Source organism: Martes martes (genome assembly GCF_963455335.1).
Source record: "Martes martes genome assembly, chromosome: 15".
Lineage (NCBI taxonomy): Eukaryota > Metazoa > Chordata > Mammalia > Carnivora > Mustelidae > Martes > Martes martes.
This window is the reverse complement of record NC_137903.1, coordinates 47907261-47928143: the sequence shown is the minus strand read 5'-3', so window position 1 is coordinate 47928143 and position 20883 is coordinate 47907261. Positions and strand designations below refer to the sequence as shown.

General features: G+C 39.2%; 1 protein-coding gene across 1 annotated transcript in view; it reads left to right on the top strand.

Annotated features, from left to right (window-relative positions):
• The first annotated feature begins 4847 nt into the window (after nucleotides 1-4847).
• RNF2 (ring finger protein 2) overlaps nucleotides 4848-20883 on the top strand; it is a 42618-nt gene continuing 26582 nt past the window's right edge. Inside the window, exon 1 of the mRNA XM_080824198.1 lies at nucleotides 4848-5008. The gene's annotated coding sequence lies outside the window, so the exon portion shown is untranslated. The remainder of the gene's footprint in view (nucleotides 5009-20883) is intronic.

Sequence of the window (20883 nt, the reverse complement as noted above, 5' to 3'; positions counted from 1 at the left end):
TGAAGGTAAGTATCCCTCGGCTTGAATTCAGATGACCTAGGTTTGAGTCTCAGCTCTGCCACTTATGAGCTCAATGTCTGCAAAAGCTAGTTAACCACAGAAGTCATATTTCCCTTGTCTATAAAGTAGGAATTATACCTTGGAGGGCTGATCTGAAGATTCTGTGAAATAATTAATATAAATGTGCTATAGAAACTGTGACACATACATAGTTTATCAGTAACAAGCTATTGGTGGCCTTAAATCTTCATTTTATTTATTTTTTTTTAAAGATTATTTATTTTTTTATTTGACAGAGAGAAATCACAAGTAGGCAGAGAGGCAGGCAGATAGAAAGGGAGAAGCAGGCTCCCTGCTGAGCAGAGAGCCCGATGCGGGGCTCGATCCCAGGACCCTGGGATCATGACCTGAGCCGAAGGCAGAGGCTTAACCCACTGAGCCACCCAGGTGCCCCTAAATCTTCATTTTAGAAAAGCAGGTTAACAATTAGATATTTGGAGCACAACTGAAAAGAAGAAATCCATGTGGTATATATAGAATAGGCAGGCATAAATTCCCATTTCAAACACATTGCCTAAATAGAGAAAGATTCTGCAAGGACTAACAGCAATCTTAATAGAAATTTCTGCTTGTCAGTGATAAAACTGAAGCAAACTCAGCTCATATGCACTGCTCTATTTCATATACACACTGAGATCAAAGATTCGTCTTTCATTCTCTTAACACCTATTTATTGAGCATCTAGTATATGGGCCTAGCATCACACTAATCCATAGGTAAACACTGGTGGACAAGATTTCTGTTCTCAAGGAACTTACGTCCTACTTACATTTGTATCTTTATTCCAAGAACTTGGCAAAGTGTTGGCACATAGTTGATGCTCAATAAAAGTTGGTTGAGCTGAACTAATCTAATTTTGTAGCATTACCATAGCAGAAAGCCAGTAAAGCTGTGAATTTTGTGATCAGAAATGATTTCTATACTCAGTTCACCATGTGATTAATAGGGTACTACTTCTCAAGTTTTGAGGGAAAATAATCCTTTTTTTTTTTTTAAACTCCACCCCCAACACAGGGCTCAAACTGACAACCCCAAGATCAAGAGTCGCCTGATCTTCTGACTGAGCCAGCCGGCCACCCCAAAAAGCATCTTTTTAACCTAGAGTTCATGGAGTCATCTACCTATAGTATGATACTTGTATTATGTAGTGTTAGCATTTTCCTACTGAAGATATGATTATCACTTTCAATTAGTACATGTAACATGGGAGCAGAGTATTAGTAGGAAATATTTTAAGGGTAATATCCCCTAGGTCAGGTCAAAAAATTAGCAAAAGGAATGTAGGTTGGATATGTCAATCACTAGAAAGACTGACATTGATTTAATATACAACTAAAACAAAGGGGAAGAAAATGGCAAGTCCATTCTATTTACATGATAGTCAATTCTTTATTTCTTTTTTAAATATTTTATTTATTTATTTGACAGACAGAGATCACAAGCAGGCAGAGAGGCAGGCAGAGGCAGACAGAGGGGGAAGCAGGCTCCCCGCCGAGCAGAGAGCCCGATGCGGGGCTCCATCCCAGGACCCCGGGATCATGACCGGAGCCGAAGGCAGAGGCTTTAACCCACTGAGCCACCCAGGTGCCCCACGATAGTCAATTCTTAACAAGTACAGAGAATTTGCTTTTGGAAGCATAACTTCCAGTGTTATGGAATAACACGTCTTGGGAGTTTTTTCAAAATACACAGGAGCTCACTGGTGGGGCCAGCATGGGTGACATTAGTACACCAATATCCCTACTTCTGACCTGGTTCAAGGACTCAGTCTCTCTGCAGATGGCAGAGACTATGTAACTAGTTTAGGCCAATGAAATTCCTTTTTTTTTTTTTTAATTTTATTTATTTATTTGACACAGAGAGAGAGATCACAAGTAGGCAGAGAGGCAGGCAGGGGAAGGGGGAAGCAGGCTCCCTGCTGAGCAGAGAGCCCAATGCAGGGCTCAATCCCAGGACCCTGAGACCATGACCCGAGCTGAAGGCAGAGGCTTAACCCACTGAGCCACCCAGGCACCCCTAGGCCAATGAAATTCTATCAGTAATGTGTATGTGTGTTTAAATTTTTTTTTCAGTAATTTGTTGTGGTATTTTTTTTTCCCAATCTAAGGCTATGAAAAGTTCATTGGGATTCTTTCATCTCTTCCTCTGCCACAGAGAATCAGCTGCTATGATCTAGGTGAGATAGCTACAGAACAGTAGATCCTCTGTCAATCTGGTTCCTGGAGTGACTGGAACAGAGGGCGTTTGATCCATATGAAGCATGAACAAGCAATAAATGTCTGTTGTGTTAAGGCATGGAGATTTTGGAAACTTTATTATCATACCATAACAAAATCTTTCCCGATTAATATAGTCAGGGGTGGCCTATAGCACTCTCAATGCCAAGTTTTTGAGTAAGATAAAATAGATAATGTGAGTTCTGTTAATTTGACAGTAGAGTCTTTCATATTAAGGATGCTAGCCTGAGGTCTAGCTTTTTAATCACATTTAATCCACATATCCCATAAGTTTTCCATTTCCCACTAATTCTCCTGTGAATCTTTTAAAAGTACTATATTTAACTTTTATCCATAAAGTTCCTATGCTTTCAACAAATGATCACTTTCTGCAACATCAATTGAATTTCTTAAGTAACCATACATCATAATCTTCACAGGCATAACTGGAGCAAAAGGTTCCGAATTATGAACACACAGGCAGTTGTCATGAATAAAGAAGGGATGGTTCTGCTACTGCACTATCTTTAGAAAGTGGACGATTATAGGAAGGCAGAAGAAAAAGCATACTTTGATTATAGTTCTTCCTTGACTTACAAGGCTATGTCCTGATAAACTGGCGGAGGTTGAAAATATCGTAGGTCAAAATCCATTTAATACACCTAAGTCTACTGTCATCATAGCCTACCTTAAATGTGCTCAGAACACTTACACTGGCTACAGTTGGGCAAAATCATCTCACACAAAGTTATTTTATAATAAAGTAAATAGCTCATATAATTGAATATTGTACTGAAAGTGAAAAACAGAATGGTTGTATATGGGTACAAAGTGATTGTATCAGTTTTTACCCTCCTGATCAAATGGCTGACTGGAAGTTGTGGTTCACCACTGCTGCCCAGCATCACAAGAGTATCCTATCACATATAGCTAGCCCAGGAAAAGATCAAAATTCAAAACCTGAAGTAGAGTTTCTACTGAGCAGTATCAATTTCAACCACTGTTAGGTTGAAAAGTCATACATGGAATTTTAAGTTGGGACCATCTGTGTTTTGACTTTTTTTTTCATACTGGAGAAAGAGCTTGACCTTGAAGATCTTATAGAGTCTGAGAATTGTCATTCATTTCTTTCTTTCTTTCTTTCTTTTTTTTTTTTAAGTAGGGGATTCCAAGCTCAATGTTGGGCTGAACTCACCACCCAGAGTTCAAGAGTTTAATGCTCTACCCACTGAGCCAGCCAGGCTCCCAAGAATTGTCATTTCTATTTAAAGCTATAGACAGTGAAAATTTTCAAGTCACTGAAAAAGAATAATGCTTTGCTCGTTTACTTCAATGGATTGTTAGGTAGGATACATAATATGTTATCTTTAATATTTTAACACCTGTTTTCTTTCTTTCTACCCATCCAAAAACTATCTGCCAAAGTACTAATGAAATCCTAGCTCCTTAAGAAATCTTCCTTCAACGCACCAGCTAGAATTGATCCCTTTCTTTTCCAAAATCCTATGTAAATTCATACCGTTTATTTGGCATTGCTTGGAGAGTTTCAGAAAGTTCAAAAACTGGAAAAGACCTAAGAATTATCCAACACAATATTCTCATTTTGCAAATGAGAAAAATTCTGTTCAGAGAGGTCACATGGCTGGAGACACAGTGGAGGCCATAAACCTAGTTTTATAGGGTGGTCCATTTCTTTATGTCACAAATGCCCTCATATTTACTGTCTGATTTTGTTGATTATCTTTTCAAGAGAACAGGACATCTCACCAACAGTATACCCTGAGGTCAGGGAACTCTTTCGCTTGTTAACTTCTTCAGTTTATCGCTTAATTTATACGCATTTTACATAATTTTTTCCGGCTAATTGGTTGTGTTTTAGGTGACGATTACATTTATATAATCTATCATTTCTCATATTCTCACGTTCAGAAGATAATACTGGAAGGGGCCAAGAAGGTAGGAAGAAAACAGCAAGGTATAATAGTAAGAGCTGATGAAAACAATCGGGATATTCACAGACGTCCAACAATATACGTCTCGAATAGAAGGTCATTTACCCTGTAATAATTAGATGTTGTAGGTTCACTCTGCCAGGATGGTAAGTGTGTGTTTGTTGAACGGGGAGGCAGGCAGCCGAAGTTCAGGTGAAGTTCTAGGGCTGAATGACTAATGAGGACGTCTGCCGGGTGGGATGGGTGTTAAGAACTGGAGGCAGTCACAGACAGCACAACTCTGAGCCCAAATCCTAAATGCCGGTCGACGAGGTGTAATGGGTGGGCCGAAGCGGGGGCAGAAAGCTCCAGCAGCCTGAACCACGAGAACGAGGCCCCGCCGTCGACATCCGGGCGTTGCTCGGGGGCTGCGTCGACCCCGCCGAGGGCGCCGAGGGGCGGGGCCGGCCGGCCCGGGGAGGGGCGGCTCGCGCCCTCCAGGCCAGCACGCGGCGGCGCCCCCTCCCCTCGCTCCGCGGGCCTCCCCGCGCGGTGTACGTCCGCGCCCCGCGCCTCCGCCCCCTCGCTGGCTCGCTCCTTCCCGCCCTCCCCGCAGCGCCGGCCGAGCCGGCTTCCCCTCAGTCTCTCATGAATATTGAGCGGCCCCTGTTGTATTTCCCGAGCTCCATTGCGGAAGCCGAGGCTCGCCATATTGTGCGGCGGCGCCGGCGGCCGCGGCGGCTTGTACCTGAGTCTCGGTCTGGCCGCGGCCAGCTGAGTCCCGGGCTGGGGCAGGAGCCGGTGAGTGGGGCGGGCGAGGAGGCGAAGGGCGCGGGAACTGCGGGCCGGGACGCGCGTCGGCTCGGCGGGGCTGCGGGCGGCTGACGGCGGCCCGGGGGCCGGGGGTGTGTTGCCCGCGGGGGTGTGAGGGGAGATGGCGCCGCCGCCCCCGGCCGCTCTCGGGGCGTGGATGGTGGGGGAGGCAGCTTCTCATTGTTCCCGTTCTTCAAGGGTCCGGCTTGCGGAGGACCCCGTGGGCGAAGCTCAGGGATTGAATTCCTTCCTTCGTTGGGAACCCCTTGCTGTCCGCTCCTCCGCAGACGCCGGGGTCACTGTGCGGCCCCCTCGCCTCCCGGGGCGGGGGCTCCAGCCTCTCTGCGGGGCCTCTCCGAGGCCAGCCGCGTGGAATGCGGGGTTTTTCCTCCGGGCTTCCCCCTCGCTGACCGGCAGTACGTGTCTACACCGTGGGGGTGGGGTAGGGGCGCTTTGTGCAGAATGCCCCCTTTCCCCCCCGCGGTGCTGGAGTCTGGGTTCGCTGGTGGAGGCGCTTCTCGGCGTCGGGGTTCCTTGTGGGCTGCGGGAAAGCCCTCCGGGTTAAAACATTCCTGGAGTGCCGCCTGCCTGCCCGCGAGTATCTGTTGCTGCTCTCTAAAACCGCGAGGTTGCCCCGGAGGAGTCGTGGGGGGAGGGGGTGTCTTGGTGTGTTTCTGATGGAAGCCTCGCGTTTTGAACCCTGTCGTTGACGCTGAGATCTTCGGTATTGGGTGTCGCCAGGGAACCGTAGACCTGGTTGTCAAGATACTTTGCCTCCTTTAGAAGTAGCTTCCTTGCTCCCAGAGATACTGTTAGTAAAAACTGGTCTTCGAAACTTCCGAGGTTCATTCCGATTATCCGCCCGCTAAGACCTTTATGGTCTTACCGTCTTCAGACCTTTTTTGGGTATATACTGCATGGCTGTCAGAAAGTTTGAGAGAATGTGTGCCTTTAAGGGGTAAAGTGGCTTGAAAATGTTAGGTTTCCTTGAGGTGTCTGAAGAAATTTGCTGTAACAGGATAGGTTTGCATTCAGTGTTTTGGTAATACGCTTTACTTTTAAAAATTAAAAAAAATTGAGACGTGGCTTGGATGTTTTAGACTGAGCATTATGTTTAAAACTCATGTCTGAGTGATTTGCATTACATAATCTACTTTTGGTGAGTTCCAAGACGATAAGCTGGAATACTTAGTGTAATTGGTAGATAATCTACTTTCCCTTTACTGCATTGGGGTATAGTTGTTGAATTTTTTAATAACTTAGATTGGTGTCAGATCAGGCTTCTTACAGTAAATATTTGACCCTTTGATTTACAAAGAATTTAAATGGCAGCAATAAGATTTTTTGGTGATTCTTTCCCCCCCCCTGTAATTTATACTTGTCACAATCAACAGGTATCTTTTAAAATCTGGATTGCACATTTAACGGGTTCAAGGTAAAATAATGGGTGGTTGTATAAGACTCCATTTTCCAGCGATAGCACAGCAAATATGGCCCCTTACTTTTTCAGAGGATTTGAGTTATTTCCTTCAGGTACACTTGTGGAATCCTCCTTTGAGGTTAATTATAGTATGTATGAGAGTGATTTGGAGAATTTATGAAGGAAAAGTGCCTGAGTAGGCTAGTCTGAGTATTTTAAAAATATGCTTGTGGTCCTCATATGTGCTGCACAGAAAATTTTTAAATTAGAGCCACTAATATTATGTAGACAATGCACACATTCAAAACACTGAGACATTTTGAGAATTTTGAGTTTTCCTCTGCCTGTATCAAGCACTCAGACAGCTAGTTCCTAGGCTTGTGTGGATAGAAATACTGTATAGAGCAGGTCAGCAAATATCTTAGGAATTTCATTTTTGTATTATTGACCTTTAGTGTGTAGTGTGAGGTCATTCTCTGATTTATTCATGATTTGTGTTTTTATTATGTGGTCTTTGGAGTAAAGGTGATTTATGTCTAATGAATAATATATAACCAGATGTTTCAGTGACAGTTTCATTTCTATATATTAAGCAAAGAAGCATAATTCCTTCCAGCAAGAGAAGTGAGTTAACATGAAAATGTACTTTATTAAAGTTATGGACACATTTTTAGTATGACTTAAAGCACTCATTATTTTGTGGCAACTCATTTATTAAGTCTGGAGAAACTAAACAATGCATCACGGTTTGCCATTTTTAGAAAAGGAAAATTACTGTCGGATTATGCATATTCTGCCCACATACAGATCTACACTGAGTGTTTATTACACATGGTGTGAAGGCCTTGTTATTAGACACATTATTTAATTTCATTTTTTCCCATTTCTCCGAAATCTTAGTTATCATAGTAACTTACTGAATTTTTTTTTTTTTGCATTTAGTTGAACAGATCCCCATATAATTGGGGGGGGGTACAGAGGTACAATAACGTTTGCCCAGTCCTTTCCCTCTCTGTAGGTCAAGATATCCTGTTTATCCCCTTCATCCCTAGGTTTCCATGTAATGTGTCAGATGGGTCCTTGGGTGTTCCTTGTTGAATACAGCTTGGTTGATTTTACGTGGACATACTGACTGTGGTAATACGACTCTTGGTACATAAGTTGAAGGTGGTGTTAGTATTTTTATATCTGTAGCAGGAGCTAGGTAATGAGTCCCTGACTTTATAGATGTAGGTGGTAAGGGAAGTAGATGGCCCACTATCCATTTTTATGCTACTTGGAGGAACTCCAGTAGAATTGGCAATGGATTTTCAAGTTTAAAATTCTTTTCACTTCTCTTTTGCCTTATAGATGTTAAAGGCAGGTGAAGTGGGCTAGTATGTCTGGGCCTAGTTATACTCAATGTTGGAAGCTCAGCTATGTACATTACTAAAAATTACAGGAAGGATTCCTATTGTTTGAATTTGCTTTCTCCCATTTCATTTAGAAGTGGATTAATGGTGTGTTTGCTGCTTCTCCGTATCTTCCATTTTGTCATAATTAAAAAAATAAGTTTGTTAGGTACAATAATGAAAGATTATTTTTGTAGCTCACCTCAGATTAAATTATCTAATGAGGCTATTTTATTAAGTAACAGACCATATGAAAGCTATCAAAGCATTTTGGCCATTTATTTTCAACAGATGTGTTGATTATGGACTCGTGCAAGTGGGATTTCTTTTTGTTCTATGCTACAGAGTGCAGTTGCATTTTATCAAGAGGTTAGATTCTAAAGTTGATGCATAAAATGAAAGTCACACGTGGTAAAAAAAAGAAAAAGATTTCTCGAAAATCCCTTAGGAAGGAAGAACAATATGCCAATAAATTCAGTTTACCTTTAGTGTTGGAACAGATTAGTGTTCAACAAAAGAAACAGCTTTCTATTGCATTTAGGGGCCATACTGAACAACGAAAAATGTATTTTTTTTTTATTTTTAAAAATCTTTATTTACTTTTTTATTTTTTATTTTAAAGATTCTATTTATTTATTTGAGAGAGAGAGAGAATGAGAGCAAGCACGAGAGCGGGACAGTCTGAGGGATAAACAGACCCCGTGCTGAGTAGGGAGACCGATGCGAGAACTGATCCCGAACTGATCTGGGCACTCCAGGATCATGACCTGAGCTGAAGGCAGTCGCTCAACCAATTGAGCCACCCAGGTGCCCTTTATTTTCTTTTTAGAGTAAACTCTGTGCCTAGTGTGGGGCTTGAACTCATCCCCAAGGTCCAGAGTCGCATGCTCCACCAACTCTACCAGCCAGGTGCCCCTCCAAAAATGTATTTAAATGTAAGAATCACATTCGACATGGTCATGCTTACATGAGGAGAGGTTTGTGGGAGGTGAGACCTTTGAAGAGCCGCAGATGAGCTTTTACCATCTCACGTTTTCTGTAGGATATGAGCTCTAGTAAAGGGAGGTGGTTGTGTGTGCTTAGAATACCTTTTGCTATTTAAATCTCATTTCCTTTCTTTTTTTCTTTCCAAGTTGGATAGTTTAAAACACAAAAGTTGAATGATTTTTGTGGTGCACCTCAACAAATTTTTTAAAGATTTTTAAGTAATTTCCTTACCCAACATGGGATTTGAAGTCAGTCCTGAGATCAGGAGTTGCATGCTCCACCAACTGAGCCAGCCAGGCACCCCTTAGCAGACAAATCTAAAGGGTTTTGAGTTATCCTTTATAAAATAGATTTTATCTAAAGGAATAATTCCAAATTTTCTTAACTTTTCTCTTCAGTGAAGGTGCAAGATCTCTAAAAGGAGAGCTGTTTGACAGTGTATTAGTCCTAGTAGAGAAAACAGTAACTTGAGTAAGAATTTCAGCAGAGGAGTTTTAATATAGGGAGTTGGTTTGATGGTTCTAAGAGCAAAAAGAGAACATTACAGTGTAATTGACCTAAGAGCTCAGAAAAAAGATTCCATTGGCCTGGTTCTGAACCTTTGAGGAGGTCACCATTCAGCTGCTGGTCAGTTTCTGGAAGTACCTAAAAGTATCCAGTGGCCGGAGACTAAAAACTTGTTGCTGCCAGGGTGAGGGGCTGCAGTTGCTGCTGCTTCCAGGAACTGGAAGGAAGTCCTTTCACCCCTCTTTTTGCGTTCCAGTTTTCCTTTTACTACATCCACTGTCGAAGCCTAACAGGGAGAGCTGGCAGAAGAGTCAGTGAAATAAAATTGTGCAGTCTCAGCCCCAGCACCAAAGTGCGGTATCTAGAATGGTGGTTTTGGAGTTGAGAGAGAGTGAGTAAATGATCGGCACAAAATAGTGTAGGTTAAAGTACAGTAATTTAAATAGGGATTCTTGTCCTTACCTTGCCTGTTCAAAAAACATGTGTTGATTTTCTTCTGTGTGCCAGACCCTATTCGAGGGGTTAGGGGTAGAAGATGTATTGAACAAGGTCTCTGTCCTTAAGGAATTTAGAGTCTAAGTAGGAATGACAAATAAACCATCTTACAGTGTGTTAAATGCAATAACAGACGAGTGATGTGCTTTGAGAACCCAAAGGACATTGCAACCTACTTGCCTCTTTGCCTTGCTAAACTTAATGACTACTATTTTTATTTTGTATCTTGATCAAATCCAACTTTATTCTCTCTGCTGTGTTCAGCTCCACTATGAAAGCTCTTTACCTGAGATGCCACGATATTGTTATGTAGTCTTAATCATTACTAATTAAGCATTTCTGTGTGCCGTATTGATTTGGATTGTAAAGGCTATCACTTTCTCTGCACTTTTAGCCTAGTCTAGTGCTGTAACATATAAGATGTTTGAGAAATTTTTATTTTTGCAGTGGATGATGGGAATTAAAATGTTGATTATTACTTTGCAGACATTGTTTCTTCCTTCCAAGGTCATTAGAAAGTAGTTTTGAGTAGAGCGTTGTTTGATTTTACAGATGTGAGAGTTGAAAGATTAAAATAAAATAATTGGTTAACTTAACCTGTATAGTACCAGCAGCTGATCTAGAAATAGGACTTTGGATTTTTTATTCCAGAGCCAGCAATTTTGGCAGGCATTCATTTAATGGCTAAATAAAATCCTCTTCTACACCTCTCATTATTTTATAGGCTAATGATCTAAAGTCTCACAGTTACTTCTGGCAGAAAGACAAGCTCCTCATTTTATTCCCTAAAAATATGATGCAGTTTCTTTTTATGTTGTTCTTTTTAATTATCCATTTTTTGTCTCCTTTTTTTCCTATTCCATTTGTTGCTTACTACTGCCTCTATTAGCTATTGTAAAATATGCAAATCTGTAGTATTTCATTTTGACTTCTCTTAGAATAGTGTTCTGTTTGTTTCTACTACCATACACACACTATTAACTTAAACTAACTTAAAACCAACGGATTCTTCACTTTTAAAAAGATGTATGCCTCCATGTCAGTAATTGCATTAAACCTTCACTATTTACACTATTTGCTATATAGAGTCCAATTCAGTCTGGGACTGCTGTCTTGGAATCCAGCCAAATGTTTTATAGGAGGCTTTACTATATTACAGAAAGGGTAGTGTTGTGAATAGTGGAAAGAGCTTCAGAACTGAAGGCAGGAGTTTTGGTTTCTAGGTCTGGTTTCACTACAAGCAAGATTATTGGCCTTTCTGTTTTCTATTAAAAAAAAAAAATGCCACTCTTGCTGACCTCACAGATTATATGTAAAGACGTAAGATGTAGTGTAGGTAAAAGGTTTTGTAAACAGCAAAGCACATTGCAAATATATGGGATGTAGGTGAAGAAAGAGAGACAGAGATGGATTAATCTCTGGCATGGATCCTGGCTATAGTTCTGTGTCTACTTTCAGGGGAGTTTTCATATTTCAAAGTTGTTAGGGTGGAATGGAGTGTGGGAGGAGTTGTGGATATCTCATAACCCTTTTCCCAAGTCTAGTTTATAGTATAGTATTCTCTCCCCCTTAAATAATTGCATTTTAAGGTTGACCTGTCTCATTAATTTCTTTACACCAGGGTCGAATATCTTCCTTATATCATTAGACAATAATATCCCAAGCTTTACTTACACATTAGGAGCAGAACTACCACTTTGTAGATTGTTTAAATGACAAGGACCTGGGGGAGTAGGGGAAACAGATTGTATTACTGTTTTGACTGGAAACGACTTTAGTGGTTTTGTTTTACTTATTTGTTATTTTATGATATCAATTACAGAAAATATCTGCTTTTCACAATACACTAGCAAAATTAGACGATATATCTCTTGTTTACTTTTAATGAAGTTACCCTCTTATCCTTGTTCTTAAAAATTTTAATTGGCCTATTTGTGAAGAAAACATGCCTCTTTGAATTAATGGAAAGATGCTTTTTTCTAGCTTTTCTATTTTTATGAGGTACTGTCCTCCAGGAATGTTTTCTCATGTGGCTATAAAGTAATGAAATATGTTAAAGACTCTTGAACATTGATGGTTGAGTATTGTCTCAAATATTAAGACTCAGTTTCTCTGTCCTTATGTTATTATAATTGATTATGTTTGTATTTAAATGTATGTCTCATCCAGTTTGGGTTAACCAGTGATAAATTACCAGTGTAGCCTCCTGAAATACTTTTTTTCTCAGAAGTCTCCATAACTTTTGGAAAGGTAATACTATAAACGTATAGATAACGTGACAATCAGTGCTAGTTTAATTTCTTCTGAAACCTTTTGGATAATCTTTTGCAATAATTAATTTAGGAAAATTAAGAAGACAATATTGGTGTGCCAGTGAAGAAAAAAATGTCACACAGTAACCTTCCTGTTTTTCTTTTTTTTTTAAGATTTTATTTATTAATTATTTGAATGCGAAAAAGCACAAGCATGTGTGAGCATTTGGGGAAGGGCAGAGAGTGAGAGAATCTCCGAGAGCTGACTCTGGGCTAAGCACGAGCCTATGTGCTGCTCTGTCTCAGGAATCTGAGATCGTGATCTGAGCCCTCCAGGTGCTTCATATTATTCATTTCTTAAATGGATTGTTTTTAGTTTTAATACTCATATTAAATATTTCTTGGTCCTTTAAAAAATAGCTTAGGAGCTGATGGGAAAATTGATGAAGTATTGAATTGTTTTTTAAATTAAATATAGTTTCAGTTGTCACTTTAATTTTTTTACGTGTATTTTTGGGGAAATTTTAAGAAGAAAATAAGAAATCATGTTTTCAGTACTCAGTTTTAATTCCTCTTAAATTTTGATGTATTTCTTTTTGAAATTTTATCTTTTTGGTTTTTGTTTTGTTTAAAATGTAGTTTTTTTTTTTTTTAAGATTTATTTATTTATTTATTTGACAGAGATCACAAGTAGGCAGAGAGAGAGAGAGAGAGAGAGGGGAGGAAGCAGGCTCCCCGCGGAGCAGAGAGCCCGATGCGGGACTCCATCCCAGGACCCTGAGATCATGACCTGAGCCGAAGGCAGAGGCCTAACCCACTGAGCCACCCAGGCGCCCTAAAATGTAGTTTTAACTGATTTTATATTATGGACCTGAATTTATGTGTGTTTTTTAATTCTTTTGATATCACAAACATTTTCTATGCCGTAACAAGTCTGGTAACATTTTGACAATGGTATGATACTTCAGATGGATTTAACAGTAGTTGGATCGAGGGGTTCCTTTTAGCTTTGTATTTATGTTGGTGGTAGGGAGGTCCAAAATTCACTGTGACAGCCAGATTGAAGTAAACAAGCAATACTTTCGGTCTCCATAAATTCACAAGAATCAATCTGTAATCCTTGGCAGTAGCTTTGTTGCAGTATAGCTGATGAAAACTGAGAAGGATTAAGAGCAGATAATCTCTGGTTTTTCTATTTATTAGGTTTTGGAATTCTTTTTTGGAGCCAAGTGTTCTTGGCCTTCAGTTCTGGGCTCTCTTAAGGCACCATTATTCTGAGATTTAGGGCATGTGTTTTGTGTATGGTATCCCACCCCGCCCCCCACCCCCAATATGAGAGTTCCTAACTTTTTTCAGATTCTTAATGGAGTTGTGGATTCAAAAGTTAAGAACTGTGGACTTAAAGGATTTCGTTAAAAAGTGGAGGTAGAGGGAAGGCTGTACAAAAAGTGCCTGCAAACAGTATCTTGTGTTGAATTAATGTCAATTTTCTTTTTTGTTCATTGTTTAATAATATAGAATCAGTTTTGCTTATGAAAGGGTGATTTCACTACTTTAGCTACTTAAGACTTTTTTCTTAAAGATTTTGTTTTTTAGTAATCTCCCAACATAGTGTGGGGTTTGAACTCACAACCCCGAAAAACCAGTAGGTTGCATGCTCCACTGACTGAACCAGCCACCTACCCCAAGTTTTTATTTTTTTATTTATTTGTTTGTTTATTTTTAAGGATTTTATTTATTTATTTGAGAGAGAGAGAGACAGAGTGAGAGAGCATGAGAGGGGAGAAGGTCAGAGGAAGAAGCAGACTCCCTAGGGAGCTGGGAGCCCAATGCAGGACTCTATCCCAAGACTCCGGAATCATGTCCTGAGCCGAAGGCAGTCGCTCAACCAACTGAGCCACCCAGGTGCCCACCCCAAGTTTTTATTATAGTATTATATGGTTTTCTCTTTTTAACATTATTTGAATTCACATTAAGATTACCAAAGTGTAATTGCTAGTAAGTAGCTTTTAAAAAATATTTTGATATATACAGATTTAAATATATGTATTTTCATTGCTGATAAGGAACTCTGCCTTAATGGACATAAGATATATACATCTGTACACTACCTAAAACATGTTTATTTTATAAAGAGGTTAAATCTTTTTTTTTTTTTAAGATTTTATTTATTTATTTGACAGAGCTCTCAAGTAGGTGGAGAGGCAGGCAGAGAGAGAGAGAGGAGGAAGCAGGCTCCCTGCTGAGCAGAGAGCCCGATGCGGGGCTCGATCCCAGGACCCTGGGATCATGACCTGAGCTGAAGGCAGAGGCTTTAACCCACTGAGCCGCCCAGGCGCCCCTAAAAAGGTTAAATCTATATATTAACTCAAAACCACATTGATTTCCAGTATTGATGAGCTGTGCCAATTTTTGCTGCTTTTATGAACTTAAAGATTATGCTAATCTTTTTTTTTAAAGATTATTTATTTATTTATTTATTTGACACAGAGAGAGAGAGAGAGAGAGAGAAATCACAAGTAGGCAGGCAGAGAGAGGGGGGGAAAGCAGGCTCCCTGGTGAGCAGAGAGACGAAGGACTTGATCCCCGGACCCTGAGATCATGTCCTGAGCGGAAGGCAGAGGCTTAACCCACTGATCCACCCAGGCACCCCTATGCTAATCTTTAGATTTATTAGAGCTGTAAAACTTCTTTCTGTCCTCAGAGCTCCTGATTTCTTTTTCATGCTCCTAAGATCCTGGTCTTTGGAACCCCAGACTGCTTTTTCAGTTTAAAACTTTTTTTGATGCAAGTTGCAGAAACCAGGAGATAAAGTCCAGAATAGAAGAAAGATTAAATCCATTTATCTTTTTTTTTTTTTTTAAGATTTTATTTATTTGACAGACACAGCGAGAGAAGGAACACAAGCGGGGGGGGGGGGTGGTGGTGAGGGTGGGGGGATGGGGCAGGAAACAGGCTTCTGGCCTAGTAGGGAGCCCAGTGCACGTGGCTCAATCCCAGGACCATGACTTGAGCCAAAAGCAGACGCTTAATGACTGAGACACCGAGGTGCCCCTAAATCCGTTTATCTTTTGGAATTGTTTCAAGAACCCAAAATGAGAATCGAGAATCTCCTGAATCTCCTAAATCCCAGTCTGTCTGCTACTATTGAATATGCATAGGGACATAAGAGTTTTTCTTTTCTTGCAAGAGAAAATCTACCTTGTGTGACAAAGGGATACCAGAGACACGTTCTTCACTTCTCTGTTCTTATCTTTCATTGTCTTAAAACTGTTATAAATCTGTGCTTACTATTTTGGGAGTTGAAAAATGGAAACATTCTGTGTTACCTTCTAGAACCTAACTTTTATATAGCTGTAATTGTAGCATAAATGCAAATCAGTGGCTTCTGTCATCATTTTACCTCGCAAGTATCATTAGTCATTGCATATCCTATTAGCAATTGTTATATTTAATGATCGAGGAAATTTCCTGATGTTGATGTTGCAAGTGTGTCTCCTTGCTGATGGTGATGTTACTATTGTAGTAGTACCAGTAGTCTTTGATGTGGTTAAGGGCATGGCCTCCTTAGTCAAATAGACTTATATTTGATTCTTGCCTTTGATGCTTATTACTGTGAGACCTTTAAGCAAGTTGCTTATTAATTTACACTTTAGCTCAATTTCCTTATTTCTTAGGTGAGGAAAATAGTACCTGCTTCATAGGGTTGTTATGATTAAGCAGGATTTCAGAGAAAGAGATGAACCCTCTAAATGTTTATTATTAATAACATTTCCTAGGACTGGATTACTGGGTAAAAGCATACATATATTTTTGTATTTCTGGAAATGAATTGCCTCATTGCTTTCTTTCTGAAAGTGTTATTCCATTATTCTAGCTGCTGTTATAAGAGAATTTGGGGGCATCAGCCTTCAGCTTTCTCTACTATCTTCATTAATCATATTCTTTTGTCATTACCACAGATTTAATTTTTCAGCAGATATGCCTTTGTCAGAAGTGTAGACCCTGTTGCTGTATTTTCAGTGACACAAAGGAGTGTTGCTGTGATTTCCTACGCTGTTATTTGCTAATGCTTATGTGTGTGTTCATCAGCACTTCGGCATCTGATAAGAGTCTGCACTTTATGGACATTTTTCTTCCCAGGAAAGGATAACACCCTTGCTGTACCACTTTTCAGAAGTTAGCTTTTATTCTGGCATATGGGGCTTTGGGCTAAAACTCAGTAGTTATTAGACTTTTTAGCTTTGTCATTAATGATAAGCTTATTTAAATTTTTAAGCTTTGCTTTATGCCTTAGTTGTGTTTGACATCTCCCTCTCAAAAATAGAAGTACTGATCTGTCTGTGCCATTAAATCTGCAGATGTTTTTGGGGGACCAATCCTGTGTGCTGCTGACGCAGAGCAGTAGTCTACAGCCCAATAGTAAGCTGGTAACTGCTGCCACATTAATATGCTCCTTTGTTTAGTTTCCTCTAATCTGGGGAGAGATGTGAAATGAAGTTGGTAGCATCCCTTGTTCTACTTTAGGAACTCAAAAAAAATTTTTTTTTTCTTTGCTTTGCTCGGGAAATACCAATGTCCTTTGTGTCTCTTGGTCTTAGGGTACTGGGAGAATTAAAAGTCCCTTTCTAAGAATGTGGTTAGTTTGTGGTATAGAGTTGGTGTGTGTTCAGGGCTGAGAACCTAGATTATGCCAAAGTCTGAGATCTAAATTACTAGTGAGTCAGTGGTTTGGCAGGTTGAATCTAGGTTACTAGATTCAAGTAATCGGATGAAGCAGTAGACTGGAAACCCCTTAGGCAAGCAGAGATTGAGACATCCTTGGAAGAGTTACAAAATCTAGACTGGCAGATGAGAACCAGGAGGTAAAGTACCAGTGTAAAGTACCATGTCTTGACAGAGGGACAGTTAAGAATTCAGGAAATTAACAAAAATGGAAGGTTCTGACCAAATGAGGCAAAAAGTATAAAACAGCATGAGAAAAAAAAAAAAGAAAAAGAAAAGAAACAAAATCCCCCAAATGTATAGCCTCCACTACCAAGGACACTAGTTAAAGGGAAAATAAATAGTTCATTGTTTAAAGTATGTGTGCAAACAAACCAGATGGATGTGGAGAAGTATGGTATCAGCTATTTTCTTTAAGACAAGGGAAGAAAGTGCAGATAACCTTGGCTTTAACTTGGAATCCTAGATGTGTGAATAGTATTTCTCTTTTGACCTGCTTTAAAAAGAAAAGATTGGAGGAAACTGGTTATGATTGTTTGAAGTATTCAAGTTGAAAGAAGTTGCTAAAGGTAGAATACCTTTTCAGCTTAAGAGGACAGGACTCTAAGCACTTACTGTTAGAGACATTTTTAAACAAGTTTTTTGATCTACTAGTTAAGAGGGCTTTTTGATGCTACTTTAAATTCTTAAATTTACAAATAAGGAAATCGGATCCTCAGCAAAAGTAACTAGTCCTGGTTTACTCAAGAATTTAGAGGTAGAACTTCTTTACCATTTGATAATATTTGTAGAAAATTTAGGGCTACTCTCATTTCAGTAACTAATATTCCCATTATTAAATTGTCTCCACCTAGTGGCAACATATATTTTGCAAAGCTGCCTACAAACATTAGAAAAACTGCTAGGGACAACTGTTCACAGCTTTTAAGGGAGAGTCAGCCTGGTTAGTGACAGTTGTATTGCTTTTGCAAAGAAATGGAAGAGACGTGTGCCTGATGCTTATTTTCATATTCCATAACCTTACTAAGGAATTTGTAAATTCTGTATACCTGAGTTCGGCAGCACATTTATTGTTGACAGCATAAGTTACTATGTTAAGCATGTATTTTCAAATTTTCATATATACACATATAAGCGTATATAGTCACATGTATAATTTTTTTTTCTCCTTATCTTTGTAATGAGTTAAAATGATAGCATGGTAACTTCCATCAGTGGAGAAGAAATAAACTAAACAATAAATGATGTTCCCAGTAAGTTACATGGTGGCAGGAAAAGGGGCACAGATTCTGAGTTCTTAAATGTAAAAAAATGAAACTCTGAAAATATTAGGAAAAAACTTTTAAGTGGCTGGTGGACGTTTTTATAATATTAGAGTTATAGATTTAGAGTGTGGATTAGCTTTCCAAAGAAGCCGTATAGGGAAAGATAAATATGTTAAAAAAAAACAAAAAACTCTGACCTTAAGAAGTCAAGGCCAAAGAACAGAAAAACAAACTGGGTAAAATGTTAAACACTCATGGACAGACAAAAGGTCAATTTCTTTAACAGAAAAAATTTTTGCAAATCAGCTTATTTATTTGAGAGAAAGAGCACAAATCATGGGGGGGGGGCAGACAGAGGGAGAAGCAGTCTCCTCATCAAGTGGGGGTCCATCCCAGGACCCCAGGATCATGCCTGACCTGAGCCGAAGGCAGACGCTTAACTGAGCTACCCAGGCACCCCGCAAATCAGCTTTTTTTGTTGATTTAATAAAGTTTTATTTTCCAAAATGTACAGTTGGTGGATTTTGTTCATGCATCTTCACCAGGTCAGCTTTTAAAAAACTAATAGACATGTATAGGTAGTAATTGACAGGCAAAAAAAAAAAAAAGGCCAGTAAAGCAGTGAAAATAAAATATACTTGATCACTCATGATTGAAGCCTTGCAGTGAAATGTTGTTTCCTACCTACTAGATTGGGCAGGTTTAAAAAAAAAAAGTTGCTAATCCTTAATTGGTAGAAGGGTAAATTGGCATAGGAATTTAGAAGTATTTGTCAGAATAAAAAAAAATTTGCTTGCTTTTGATCCAGTAGTTTTTCCCTTAGGAATTTGTGCAACTTCTTACTTAGGGTAACTTATTGTCAAAGATAAGTTAGCAAAACATACATGAAACCAATGAATGGTGAACCACATCTTTATTGGGGACAGTTTCAGGAACTTCTAGTAGTATTTGGAAATGCCATAGGTTTCCTTAGATTGCTAAAAACTAATCTTTAGCAGGTTTTCAACCCTGGCTGTACATAAAAACCACCTGACTGATTCTCTGACGATATCAGGAGACCCAGATGTAATGACTGAATTGATCTGAAATGGGACCTTGTTATCTGAATTGTTTAAAAGTTCTCCAGGTGACACCTATATGCAGCCAAATTTGAGAACTACTTACTCTAGAGGAAGACCATTTTTCCTGTGGATGTGTTGAATTTTCTTTTGGCAGAAGCCAGTACTCCATTGGGCATGTAAACTGTTATACATATTTTTTTCAATTTCTTTCACTCTGCCATTGACTTTCTCATGATAATCTGGGTTCAGCTGGTATATTAGTTTCCTGTTGCTTACAGTTCTGACAGTCAAAAGTCCAAAATGGGTCATAAGGGATTAAAATCAAGATGTTGGCAGGTCTGCATTTCTTATGGAAGCTCTAGGGGAGAATTCATATCTTTTCCTTTTCTAGCTTCTTCTAGAGGCTGCTGACACCCTCTTAGCTCATGGGTCCTTGCTCTGCATACCAGAAGTATAGCATCTTAGATTTTCACTCTGATTATTATCCCTGTTTCCTTCATCACGTCGCCTTCTCTCTTATAAGGACTCTTCAGATTATATTGGCCCAAACTCACATAATCTAGGATAATCTCCCCATCTCAAAATTCTTAATTTAATCACACTGGCACAGTCCTTTTTGTCACGTAAGGTGACATAGTCACAAATTCTGGGCATTAAGATGTGGACACTTTGGGGGGCCCATTCAGTGTACCACAGTTGGAGACATGAGAAGGCCACTAAAAATTTATAAATGCAATATTTTAGTTTATCTTAAGTTGGTATCATATTTTATCCCACAGTATAAATTAGTTTCTATATAGTAAGTTATGATTAATGTTTATTACCCCTCAGGAGCAATATGCAGTTTTTGTCTCTCTTGTTAGAAATGTAGGTTGAATAGGATAGGCTGTGTTGTCTCATTTTTATTACAACAATAATAGCTATCATATGTTCTTCACAGGATTCTGTGAAGTAGGTACTTTATTTCAGCCCTGGCAAGATTTCATACTTTGATTTTTGTCTTTCAGGTATATACCTAGAATTGGAATTGCTGGATCATATGGTAATTCTGTGTTTCATTTTTTGAGGGACTTGCCATACTTTTTTCAAAACTGGCTATATCATTTTATATTTCCCAAAGCAGCACACTAGGGTTTGACTTTTGCCACATCTTCACGAATACTTGCAGTTTTCTCTCTTTTTTTATATACTAGTCATGTAGCCATCCTAATGGGTATAAAGTGTGATATTTTGTGGTTTTGATTTGCATCTTTCTAATGACTAGTGATATTGAACATTTCTTCATGTACTTGTTGGCCATCTGTTTATCTTCTCTGGAGAAATGTGTCTATTCAGGTCTTTTTCCCATTGTTTTAATTGAGTTGTTTTTGTTGTTGTAATTCTTATATTCCACACTTGATCTTAGCCAAAAGGCTGAGAAGCGATTCTTCTTATATTCCAGATATTAATCATTTATCAGATACATGATTTGTGAATCTTTTCTCCCATTTTGTGGGTTACCTTTTCACTCTTGATAGTGTCCTTTGATGTACTAAAGGTTTTGATTTTTTTTTTTTTTTTTTGAAAGTAAGCTCTACGACCAACATGGGGCTTGAACTCACAACCTCAGATCATGAATTGCCTGCTCTACTGACTGAGCCAGTCAGGTACTCCTAAAAAGTTTTAATTTTAATAAAGACCATTTCATCAGTTTTTTCCTTTATCACCTGTGCTGTTGGTGTCCTATCCAAAAAAACCATTGTTAAATTCAGTGTCCTAAA